Raw genomic sequence first — 12015 nt, forward strand, 5'->3', positions numbered from 1 at the left:
TGATTATGGCCGAACCTGAGAAAGGAACTACTACTAAGCATCGAAGGGATATGGATCTTTATGTGGCTTGAAAGAAGAAAAACACTCTAGCCAGACTCATCTTGCTTGGTGCGATGGATGATGATATCTCAAAAGGGTATCGAGCTAAAGAAACAACAAAGGATCTATGGGATTCTCTAACTAAACTCCGGTCACTTACTATAAAATTTGATACCTACCAAAAGAAAGCTGATTACACCATGAGGAGACATTTGAGAGAAATGTCCAACATGATCACTTCTCTCGATTCAGGAGGTCATAAGTTGACTGATGAGCAGAAAGTTCAAGCTGTTATTCGCTCATTGCCAAATAGTTGGGAGCATATGAAGTTGCACCTGACCCATTCCACATAGGTTACGACCTTTGAGGATGTCAGTCGCCACCTGGAGCTGGAAGAGGATCGAGTAGCCGCCGTCAGAGTGAGTTCTGAGGCTAATTATGTGGGTTCTCATCCTAGTGGGAATGTGCCCAAAACTCAATGAAAGAAGCGCAAGCGTTTCTATGGCAATGGCAAGGAGCAAACAAATGAACCCAAAGAAAAAGGGAAGAACAAGCGCAATTTAACATCTCACGTGTGAAATGTTACAATTGCCAGCAAAGAGGGCACTATGCGTCTTAATGCAAAGTCCCTAAGGTACATGTTTCTAAAACGCTTGTTAGTCGAGTTTATCTATCTTCTATTGTTCTTTTGACTGAATTAGATCCTTTATGGATAATTGATTCAGGTGCAACGGACCACGTGGCAAAGGATCATGAAGCCTTCGTAGATTTCTGGCGCTTGCTAGAGGGATCAAAGTGGCTGTATGTAGAAAACAACTCGAATGTCGAAGTTCGGGGATTGGTACTTATAGGTTAGTTCTACGAGGGGGTCGAACTCTCTTCCCACATGATGTTCTTTATGCCCCTGAGATTCGTCAAAATCTCATTTCTGTTTCGCAATTGATGAACATAGGTTTTAATTTGTTTTTTTTTTTAACGATAATAGGTTGAAGTTGTGTTTGCTAGATACCTATTATGGATTTGGTTATTTTACGAATGGTTTGATTGCCATTGATGTTGAGTTAAGTACTTATAATAAATCCATTTCCCTTAATAATGTCTATTCTTCTTCTATTGATAAAGATGCATTATTATGGTATGCTCGTTTGAATCACATAAGCCAAGATCATATGAATCGATTAGCTAAAGAAGGCCTCTTAGGTAGTTTGAACCACGTCGAATTACCACCATGTGAGACTTGCCTAAAAGGAAAAATGTCAAGAAAATCGTTCGGAAAGGCTACTAGAGCCGACTACCCTTTACAATTAATCCATTCAGATATTTGTGGTACAATGAATGTGAGGGCTAGGCAACGGGCTTACTATTTCATCACATTTATTGAGGACTATACTAGATATGGTCATGTCTATCTTATGTCTCACAAATCTCTGTTTCAAACATGAACTTAGCCGAGAATCAGTTAGATAGAAAAGTCACAACTTTGAGAACCGACCGAGGTCGGGAATATCTTTCAGATGAATTCAATGCTTTATGTGATGAAAAAGGAATGGAACATCAGTTGACAATTCGATACACTCTGCAACAAAATGGTGTTGCCGAGAGGAGGAATAAAATTCTTCTTGATATGGTTAGGTCGATGATGGCTGAGGCCAACTTACCCATTTCATTTTGGGGAGATGCGTTGCTTACGGCAACCTACGTCCTAAACCGAATGCCCTCCAAATCTATCACTTCCACTCTATATGAACTATGGACCGGTTGCAAGCCCGTTTTAAACTATTTAAAACCTTGGGACTGCACTTCTTTCGCCCATGACACCTTGAGTAAGTTTGGAAAACTAGGCCCGAGGGGTAAGAAATGTATCTTTATAAGATACCTAGAACTGTCAAAAGGACATGTTCTAGTGGGAGAAAACGAAGATGGAAGAGTTAGAGAATTTGAATCACGAGATGTCGTCTTTCTGGAAAATGAATTTTCGAAATCAGACGATGTCGGCCAAGATAGCACCCTCTTTGAGAAATTAGAGCCTAACGGACCTCTCGATTCGAGTGGGAGAATTTTTTAGGAACATGATAATGTTCAAATCACTCAGGAATTCGAGGTACAAGATCATGTCAATGTACATCAGAACGTTACGAATACTCTAGATCCAGATGAAAGTGGGAGTGTTATTCCCCATTATTATGAAAATATGGAACTTGGTCCCAGTAAGAGCATACCGAATTATGATGAATACATGAAATTCTTCTACCAAGATTCGGAACCGCGTCGCTCTAAAAGACAAAAAGTTTATCACCGACGATTTGGTGTCGAAGGCCTCTTTTACTAACTCCTTGTGATGATGCGGAACAGAAGAATATTCAATAAGCTCTCTCATGTCCCGAAAAGGACAAATGGATTAAAGCAATGGAAGAAGAAATTACTTCCATACGAGTCAACCATGTTTAGGAATTGGTTGACTTATCCAAGGGTAGAAGGGAAATTGGGAACAAATGGGTTTTCAAGATTAAGCGAAAGGTTGATGGCAGTATCGAAAGATACAAGGCTCGCTTAGTCACCAAGGGTTATACAAAACAAGAAGGAATAAACTTTGAGGAGACATTCTCTCATGTTGTAAGATTTACTTCCATAAGGCTCATACTCGCAATAGTGGCATGGTTGGACCTGGAGCTACATCGAATGGATGTCAAGACTGCATTTTTCAATGGAGAATTGGAAGAAGAATTATTTTGTAAATCAGCCATTTTTTATCTTTTTATCATGGATTTTCTTCACAGGTCTTCCGACCCCAGTGTTTACATATGCCCGTACCTTATCAGTTATGACAGTGAGGTGTGTGAGATTTTTTAAAACATTTCGTGAATGCAGCACACACAATGCAAAAGGTGTTAAAGTAAAAGACATACAAGGAGTTGGAGGATGACGATCCGAATATACCATTTACTCGGGTCGTTACATATTACCTTTCAAATCCAGATCGCGGGTCCACAGTTTGAATTTACTAATTTGTCGTTGATAATTGGGCTTTTATCACTCGTTCGAGAGTTTGGACTTGAGACCTCACCCTAGAGGTTTTGACCGTAGTTCCTTCTTTCTACCAAAATCATCTGAGTTTGACCGGAGTCGCTTCATTGTACCAAAATCATCTAGGTTTGACCGAAGTCGCTTGAGCTGTAGACTAGTGTCTGTAGCTTTGACCAGAGTCTTTATTTTGTAGACTGGCGTCTGTAGATCTGACTGGAATTACTGTTATGTAGACTATCATCTGTAGATTTGACTGGAGTTATCGTGGGGCAGACAAGATTTGTTATTTCGTAGATTTGACTGGCATCTTTATGCATGGATTTATTGCCTTTACCTTTTTACCTTGTACTTTTTACTTTTGTCTTTTTTATTTGCGACTATGCCATCCCCATCTTTATAAAAGGTGGTGGGATCCATTTTTACCCCCACACTATCTCTCTTTTACTTTCTCTCTCTAGATATTTACGTGTTATGGCGAATTCCTCTTATCATGCTCGGGGCGTGGATTTTATTGACAGCTCTCGCCAGACTCAAGGGGTCCCCTATGCCTCTTGTACGGAGATCATCCCTCTCTTGGATTTGGATATGCATATCAGCTCCACGCATCTAAAGACGGTAAGTATCTGAAAGCTAGTATTTACTTCACTTAATTTCCTAGTTCTGGGGTAACTTTACTTTTTAGGTTATAGAGCCTTTAACTTGTAATAACTTGTATGCGGAGATGAAACTTTTAGGAAAAAGAACCTTTAGCTAGATTCTACGTGAATGTTCATGATAATAATTTGTTTAGAAAAATAGGCGAATTTTAGTTAGTTCTCACACGAATGCGCGCAAAAATAACTCGTTAGATAAAACATGAAAATGAATTTTAGTTAATTCCCCCGCGAATGCATGTGAAAAATAACCTTTTAGAATAAATGAATTTTAGCTAATTCTCACGCAAATGTGCAGGAAAATAACTCGTTTAGACAAGGATAAATTTTAATTAACTCCCACGTGTATGTACATGGAAAATAACCTTTTAGAATAAATGAATTTTAGTTAATTATGTGCATGAAAATAATTTGTTAGAAAATAATGAATTTTAATTAATTCTCACGTGTATGAACTTGAAAAATAACCTTTTAGAATAAATGAATTTTAGTTATCGAACAAAGGCTAAGGATGACGGTGAAGATCTCGGAAAACCAGTTTGGCTTTATGCCGGGAAGATCAACTATGGAAGCCATCCATCTAATGAGACAATTAATGGAGCACTATCGAAATAAGAAGAAAGACTTGCATATGGTTTTCATTGACTTGGAGAAAGCATATGATAAGGTACCAAGGGAAGTACTTTGGTGGGCCTTGATAAGGAAAGACATTTCGCGGAAATATATTGACATCATAAAGGACATATATGAGGGAGCATGCACGAGTGTACGTACTAGTGTTGGGAAGACTGGAGAGTTTCCTATTACGATTGGAGTGCATCAAGGTTCCGCACTAAGCCCATTTATTTTTGCCATCGTTATGGATGAACTAACAAGTTCACTTCAAGATGGTATATCATGGTGCATGCTGTTTGCAGATGATATTGTGTTGGTTGATGAGACGAAAGAAGGAGTGGAGAGGAAGTTGGAACTATGGAGACAAACTCTAGAATCTAGAGGCTTTAAGTTGAGCCGAAGTAAGACATAATATTTGGAGTGTAAGTTTAGCGGCCATAGGAGTAGGGAGGTAGGGACAATCACCCTAGATGGGAGAGTTGTTCAGGCCTCGGATTGCTTTCGGTATTTAGGATCTATTATCCAAACGGATGGAGAAGTAGATGAAGATGTTGCTCATAGGATTAAAGCTGGTTGGTCGAAGTGGAAGAGTGCTACGGGTTTCCTTTGTGACCCCGGATTGAAGGGGAAATTCTACCGGACGGCAATTAGACCAGCATTGTTATATGGTACGGAATGTTGGGCAGTGAAACACTGCCACATCCATAAGATGTCGGTGGCGGAGATGCGTATGTTGAGATGGATGTGTGGTCATACGAGAAAGGATCGGGTGAGAAATGAAATAATTAGGATAAAAGTAGGGGTCACATCTATTGAGAATAAAATGAGAGAAAACCGACTAAGGTGGTTTGGCCAAGTGAGACGTAGAGTGCTTGATGTGCCAGTTAGGAGAACCGAAGAGTGGCAAATGGATGTAGTGGTGAGGGGTAGGGGAAGACCTAAGCAAACTTGGAGGAGGGTGATCGAGAGTGATATGAGTTTACTAGGAATTGAGGAAAATATGGTAGTGGATAGGACGGAGTGGGGGGAGCGAATTTGTGTCGCTGACACGACTTGATTTTACGGTTTTATATGATGGTTCATGTTAGCCGACCCCGTATCATTTCGGGACTAAGGCTTTGTTGTTGTTGTTGTTGTTGTATCATGCGAATGTGCATGAAAATAACTTGTTAGAAAATAATGAATTCTAATTACTTCTCACGTGTATGAATGTGAAAAATATCATTTTAGAATAAATGAAGTTTAGTTAATTATCACGTGAACGTGCATGAAAATAACTTGTTGGAAAAGAATGAATTAATCATTATACCTTACTTATTATCTTCAATGAACGGGGATTTATGACGAATTTCCCCTTTTAGGCTATTACTCGTTCCAACATGGTTCAGAAGGGATGGCTTTGGTATGGGAAGCTCCCTACTCGTGTGAGAGAGCGGATCTGATCCCTCGGTTTCGAGCCTTTCATTGCATGCTTGCTGCATCGGCAGGCAGTATGCGATAATTCAGCAGTTCATGCCTTATGTGAGCAGTGGTTTGATAGCACCCATACTTTCCATCTTCCCTTTGGGGAGATGACCATCTCGCCCCTTGACTTCTCTTTATTGATAGGGTTGAGGAGTACTGCCATCCTGGTCCTCTTTGATTTTGGGCTGATGTTGCCTGAGGTTCTTACCGATGTGATCGAGGATATTCTAGGACCTGGTCTCATCTCGGTGGGAGAGTGTGTTCCCTCGAAGTACATTTCTACTGCCCAGATACACAAGCTGTGAGAGAATTTTATTATGGCGACTGAGATAGATGTGGATCGACTAGCCCGTTGTTTCCTTCTCTTCGTCATTGGCGAGTTTATTTTCCGGACTAGGTTCGGAAAGCTCCCTGCGGGCTTCATCTCGACGTTTCACGACTTGGGCCAATGCACCACCTACGATTGGGCCGGTGTGGGCCTTGCTTTCTTATACCGATGACTGGATGCCTCGTGTCGTGGTCTACTGGACTTTGAGGGTTATTGTTTCGGGCTTTTGGTGAGTCTTTCACATCTCTTTTTTCTTAATCCCTTCTTCCATCTGCTCGTTCATGTTTGATTTTGTGTTTTCTTTTATTCAGGTTTGGAACTATGAGCGTAACCTTCTGAGGAATGTATTTGATACTCATCAACGTGGGTTTCATATTCCTCTGTTGGGGCCTGGAGGGATTTTTTGGTCAAGCACCAGGAGAGGACCGTGGCGGAGTCTCGACGTTGGATAGATGGCCTTACACGAAAGGAGGTGAGACTTCTCTTTTTGTCATTTTGTTCTTTTCCTTTTTTTTATGTATGTGCTGTGGGGAACATTTTTTATTATGTTTTGACCGTCTTTTCCTTGCTTAGGTGAGCCCGGGTTGGGATGTTCGATTCTTTGGGGATGCATATGCCCACGCTACCTCGGATCTCTAGCATGCAGTGTGTACTTCTCGGCCCCATTATTTGTGCCTGGTATCTTGGAGATCGAGATATTGCTCCCATGCTGTAGATGATTGGATTTCGGCCGACATCCCTTCTTCTATGTTTACTATACGCTCTGCTCGTCTAGACCGCATCTGGCATTTATTACGTGGGGTTTTTGTGTCCCGATGGTGGGCGGTCCGGAGGGTAGATAGCCTTACCTTGCCACCATTTTGACTCGTGTTGCACCCTTGGTTCCTGTCGTAGTGGTGGAGGAGCGTCTGGAGGTACAACTAGTTTTTGAGGATCCTCCCGAGGATCCAATAGTGGAGGATGTTATGATGATGGATGTTGGCCAGGAGGGTGGCGTTTTCTTCACTCCTGCACTCGAGGATCTTTTTGATGACGTCGAGATTCTAGTAAGCCTTTGTCCCCTTATCCTTTTTATTTTAGTGATGTGATGATGTGTTTCTATTAATATCTTTCATTTTTACATGTGGACGTTCTTCACGGGATAGTTAGTCCTTCCTCGGTGGATGGTCCGTAGAACGATCCCTTGATGACTTTGAGATTTCGGTAGGTTTATGCACCCTTATCTTTTCTTTTAGTGACATGGCGATGTGTTCTTACTAAAATCTTTTGTGTTTACAGGTGAGTGCTCTTCTCGGGATAGACAGTCCTTTTCTGGAGGTCGGCCCACAGGATGCTCCCTCTTCCTCTAGTTGGGACGTACCTTACGAGATCAGACCTCCGCTATATAAAGGCGAGTCATCAGGGATTGCCTTACTAGTCGCCCCCCTTATTGGGATACCTTCTCGTGCCTTGGAGAGACATTATTCTCATTTTGTACGTGATGGGGGAGGCATGGCGCATCCAGAGACTCGGGTGGCTGCATCCACTCCTTCGAACATGTTTCTCGACCCTTTTGAGTCTACCCACATCTCAAGAGACTACTATTTGGACATCGTAGGCTTGTCTGATTGCTTTCAGGATATGCTCAGCGTGAGCCGTACTGACCGATATGTGAGTACTTGTCTGTGTACATTTATTTTGGTGTAGTTAATATGCATATTTATGTAATGTACATGCACACGAGATCTTATTTTATTTTCCTCATATTATTCCATCGTGATCCCTTTACTTATTCCCTATGTATGCTTGCTTGCTCTTTCTGAACACCCTTGTTTCATTTGCAGCGCGACAGTCAGCTACGTGACTAGGAGCGGGTGAGTGACTGGAGCAATTTCAACGGGAGATGGAGCTCTAGTGAGAGCGTATCTAGGGGAGGCTACAACTAAGATGGGGCACTATTAGAGTGAGATGGAGGAGAGACACATGGCTATGGAGGAGCGACACCGAGTCATGGAGGAGAGGTGTCGGGGTTTGGAGGAGTTCTTAGCTCAGGAGCGGTCCAGCCATCTATCTGTTGATGATTATGCCCCTCCAGGGCACTTGGAGGATTTTACGCCTTTGGGGCCATTCTGACTTGTATGATTTTTAGATCCAGAAATATCATAAACTACAAAGAGGATGGCAGCCGTCGTGCCTCTAGTTTATAATATCGATACCAAACAGTAAAAAAAATGAGAGATAACTACAGGGTCTCTACATCTTTAGACTACTGAAATTCTGTCTTAGTTGGGGACAGTAATGGTTTGCTAGAACCCACTTACTATCTATGGACTATGAGCCTACTGCTAACTAAGGACAGACTCATAGGATCATGCACATCGAAGATCTGAGTTAGAACTTATAGAACGGTACATTGGAGACATGAAATTAATTAACTAATTGACAGTAAAAATGGCAAGGTAATTAATTGGTAGTTGATTAATTATTAATTGAAACTTTGTATCAAGGTAATTAATTAATGGATTTAGGAGTTGAATATTAGATAGATTAATTAGTTTGTGGGATATAATTATTTCATTTGTAAATCAATAAAATTACATTCGGTAAATAATTAATTAAACTAATGCATCAATTTATTGATTAGTGTTATTTATTTAATTAGGGTAATTAAATTTAATCTAATTATAATTAATTGCATAGAATAAATACTATTGGTACTTATTTAAGTAATTAGCTCAGGATTGGATTAGTTTTGTAATTAACCAATTAACTCTAAACCAACTAGGTTTAGGAATACACTATATATATAAATTACCTTTTGCTTTGTTAGAGTCATTCGGCCTCCACAATTAAATCTCTCTCGTGTTGATTTGTTTTTGTTTTCGTTCTTTGGCTAGCACCGGTTCTAGCTCTATAGTTGTTCATGCATCTAACTTTAGAGATCGACTACTTTGTGGATTTTTCGTCAGTCTCTAGAAGTGATAGAACGGATAAGTTTTTATCCCTCAATGAATCAAAATGGTTTTATTCAATCAATGGTTAACGGACGAAGATCAAACAATAAAGGATTAGAAATAAAATTTAAACTGCAATTCCGCTGCACTATAGTTGATTAACTGGTATTAATCCCTAACAGTGGTATCAGAGCATTGGTTAGTCCGTTTTGATTAATTGAAAATTTAATATGATTTGGTTTTTATTATTTTTCCAAATCGATTTTGAAATTTCCAGTTAATTCCTTGAGTAGAAATTGTTCTAGGAAGTTTTCTATTTTATTTTTCTGTTTATTTTTTATTTGTTTTTGTTTTGAAATATTTTTCAAAGCAGTAAACTAAATTTAAAAATACAGCAACAATTTGAATTAAAAATTGTTCTCGGAACAGCAATCGTGAGACTGATGTATGTAAATAGCAACCTCGCGACTGTTGTTGGGCAGACAATAGCCACGGGGTTGTTGTCCTGGGACGCTTAAAATTCAAATTTAGGTTAAATTTGGATTGACGGGGCTGATTTTAGAATTTTAAAATCTTTCACATGTATATTTTAAATAAAATCAGGGCTCTAATACCGTTTAATTTATTAAATATGTTCTAATAAAATTAATTGGTATTTAAAATATTTATGATTAGCATGCATATTTAGTTTAATCGAATTGATAACTTGTGTAAAAATTAAATATGGTTAATTTGTGAAATTGGCCCAATAGACCGTGACACCGATTAAATTGAGAGAGCTAAATTTTAGATTTGTGACGATCCTAAGATTAATTGGGAGCAAAATTATAATTTTACAATTAAATGGATGTTAACCATTTGGGCCTTTATGGGCCTTAGTCATATATGGTAAAATTGACGATTTTATCCTAAGTAACTTGGCTTAAGTTAATTAGATGATTTTTGGAATGTCATGATCATGCACTATATTTGTATGTGTTATTTGCAGCAACGTGTTATAGAGTTCTATGGGCCCTAAATTAAAGTCAGTATATGATAACTTGTTACATGATCTTGGTTATGTGTCCAAATCGTGATGTTGATCTGACGTCGTGTTGAGCCTACAAAATAGTACGCAGGTCAGACGGATGCCAGAGTCTGGCACACCTGCTCTGATGTCTAAGTCAGTTTCTAAGTTAGGACCGAATAGAAGGGTATGGACTAGTTTAGAGATAGTAGTTAACGTACAGAACCTTGTGTCTATATCCACTGTTCGAAACGAAGGCCGCTTGGACCGCCTAGGCGCTCGAAATCAAAAATTCATCTTGATTTTCTACAATTAGTCCCTCTAGGCTTTTTATTGACTCCTAGATGATTTTCAGCCGCTTAGGCTCCGCCTAGGCCGCCTCGACACCGCCTAGGTACCGCCTAAACCACAATGAACAAAAGCATTTTTAATTGTGAATTTATTTTTTTACTTTATTATAATTCACTTTTAAGTTGTTTCAATGATATTGTTATTGAAATGTTGACATTTACACAGTTTTTAAAGATATATGTTACAAATATACGTGTTTTCTATATTAAATAATTTTATATTATTATTTTTAGATAGTAGAATACATATTTTAATTGAATTTATACAATAATTTGTTGATTAATAAATAAAACAATACAAACATACAAATCTGATTAATCCCCGATTAATCTCCGACTAATCCCCGATTAATCCTCGAGGGCCCCATCCGCCCGACTAGCACCTAGCATTTTTTACAACCTTGTAACCTGTATATTTTTATAGTGTTCGATTAGGTTTAAGGTTGTCACCTTTTTGGGAATCCTTATGGAGCTAGGATTCCTGATCCCTTAAGGATTCTGAATCCTGGGAGGAATCTTTTGTCTCATAGGATTCTAGAAGATCCCTTGAAGCTATAAGGTTAGAACCTCATAAGCTATGATGGGATGACGCTCATTGGGCTTGGGCCGCGGTGGTCGTCTTTGACTTGTTGAGATGGGTCAGAGGTCGTCTTAGGCATTATTAGGGCATTTACTACACTTGGGCCTGGGCCACGATGAGGATGGTGATGACATCATGCGTGTGACATAACTTAGCCTAATGTTAGATGCCCCCACCTCTTAGCCTTTAAGACAATCTTTCAGGATTCTACTGTAAAATAAATCTTTTGTAAAAAGGGTATTTTGTTATTTTGCCCCAAACCATTATCTTTTCAAGGTCATCATAGAGCTTAAGTGTGCTGACATATTGGTTGAGGGATGGGTCTAGGATCTCGCATTTTGGTAACTCTTGAATGTGAGTGCATGTTCCAATGTCGAAGACGCTTCATTTCCCCCTAAGTCATTTCCATCTCCATCTCCTCCTTCTGCTTTATCTTCCTCTTTTATCTGTTGGGTTCTCTGCATGTTTTTCTTCTTTCTCTAAGACTCTCAAGCTTCTTGCTTTTTTCTTGTTTTACTTCTGCCATAATAAGCTTATCCTCATTTTCTTATATCTACCATGGTTTGATCTGGAACCTCTCGGAGTAAAGGTAAGGGCTCTAGTAAAAAGAGTAATCCTAGAGATGAGGAAGTTGAAGGGTCCTCAAAACCCAAAGTTGCCCACTTGAAGAACTTTGAATAGCCTTCCACTTTCGATGATTTTACCCTAGCCATGCTGGTATCGAATTTCCCGAATTTGCTCATCTCGAAGTTAGGGTTCCTTCCCTCGACCAGGTGACAACCGAAGCGCCGGAGGGCCATCTGGGCTTTTACGAGATTTTTCTTGAAAATGGGGTGCACCTCCCCTTTCCAACAACATTCTGAATGTTTTGGGGGAAGTTGGAATAAGCCATGTTCAGTTGCCCCCTAATGTCTGGCTCAACCTTTTAGGTTTTGCCAAGGTGTGCGAAGATTTGGAGCATGTGTTGATGGGGCATCTTTTTCGTCATATTTGGACTCATCAATATCGATAAGTTGATGATGC

General features: G+C 39.6%; 1 long non-coding RNA gene across 1 annotated transcript; it reads left to right on the forward strand.

The window, feature by feature from the left end:
- The first annotated feature begins 7106 nt into the window (after window positions 1-7106).
- On the forward strand, window positions 7107-8556 carry LOC136232103 (uncharacterized). The gene is made up of 3 exons (XR_010690304.1): window positions 7107-7326; window positions 7402-7773; window positions 7947-8556. It is a non-coding gene; the product is annotated as an uncharacterized lncRNA (long non-coding RNA).
- Window positions 8557-12015: the final 3459 nt, after the last annotated feature.

The sequence above is a fragment of the Euphorbia lathyris genome, chromosome 6, assembly GCF_963576675.1.
Source record: "Euphorbia lathyris chromosome 6, ddEupLath1.1, whole genome shotgun sequence".
Classification (NCBI taxonomy): Eukaryota; Viridiplantae; Streptophyta; class Magnoliopsida; order Malpighiales; family Euphorbiaceae; genus Euphorbia; species Euphorbia lathyris.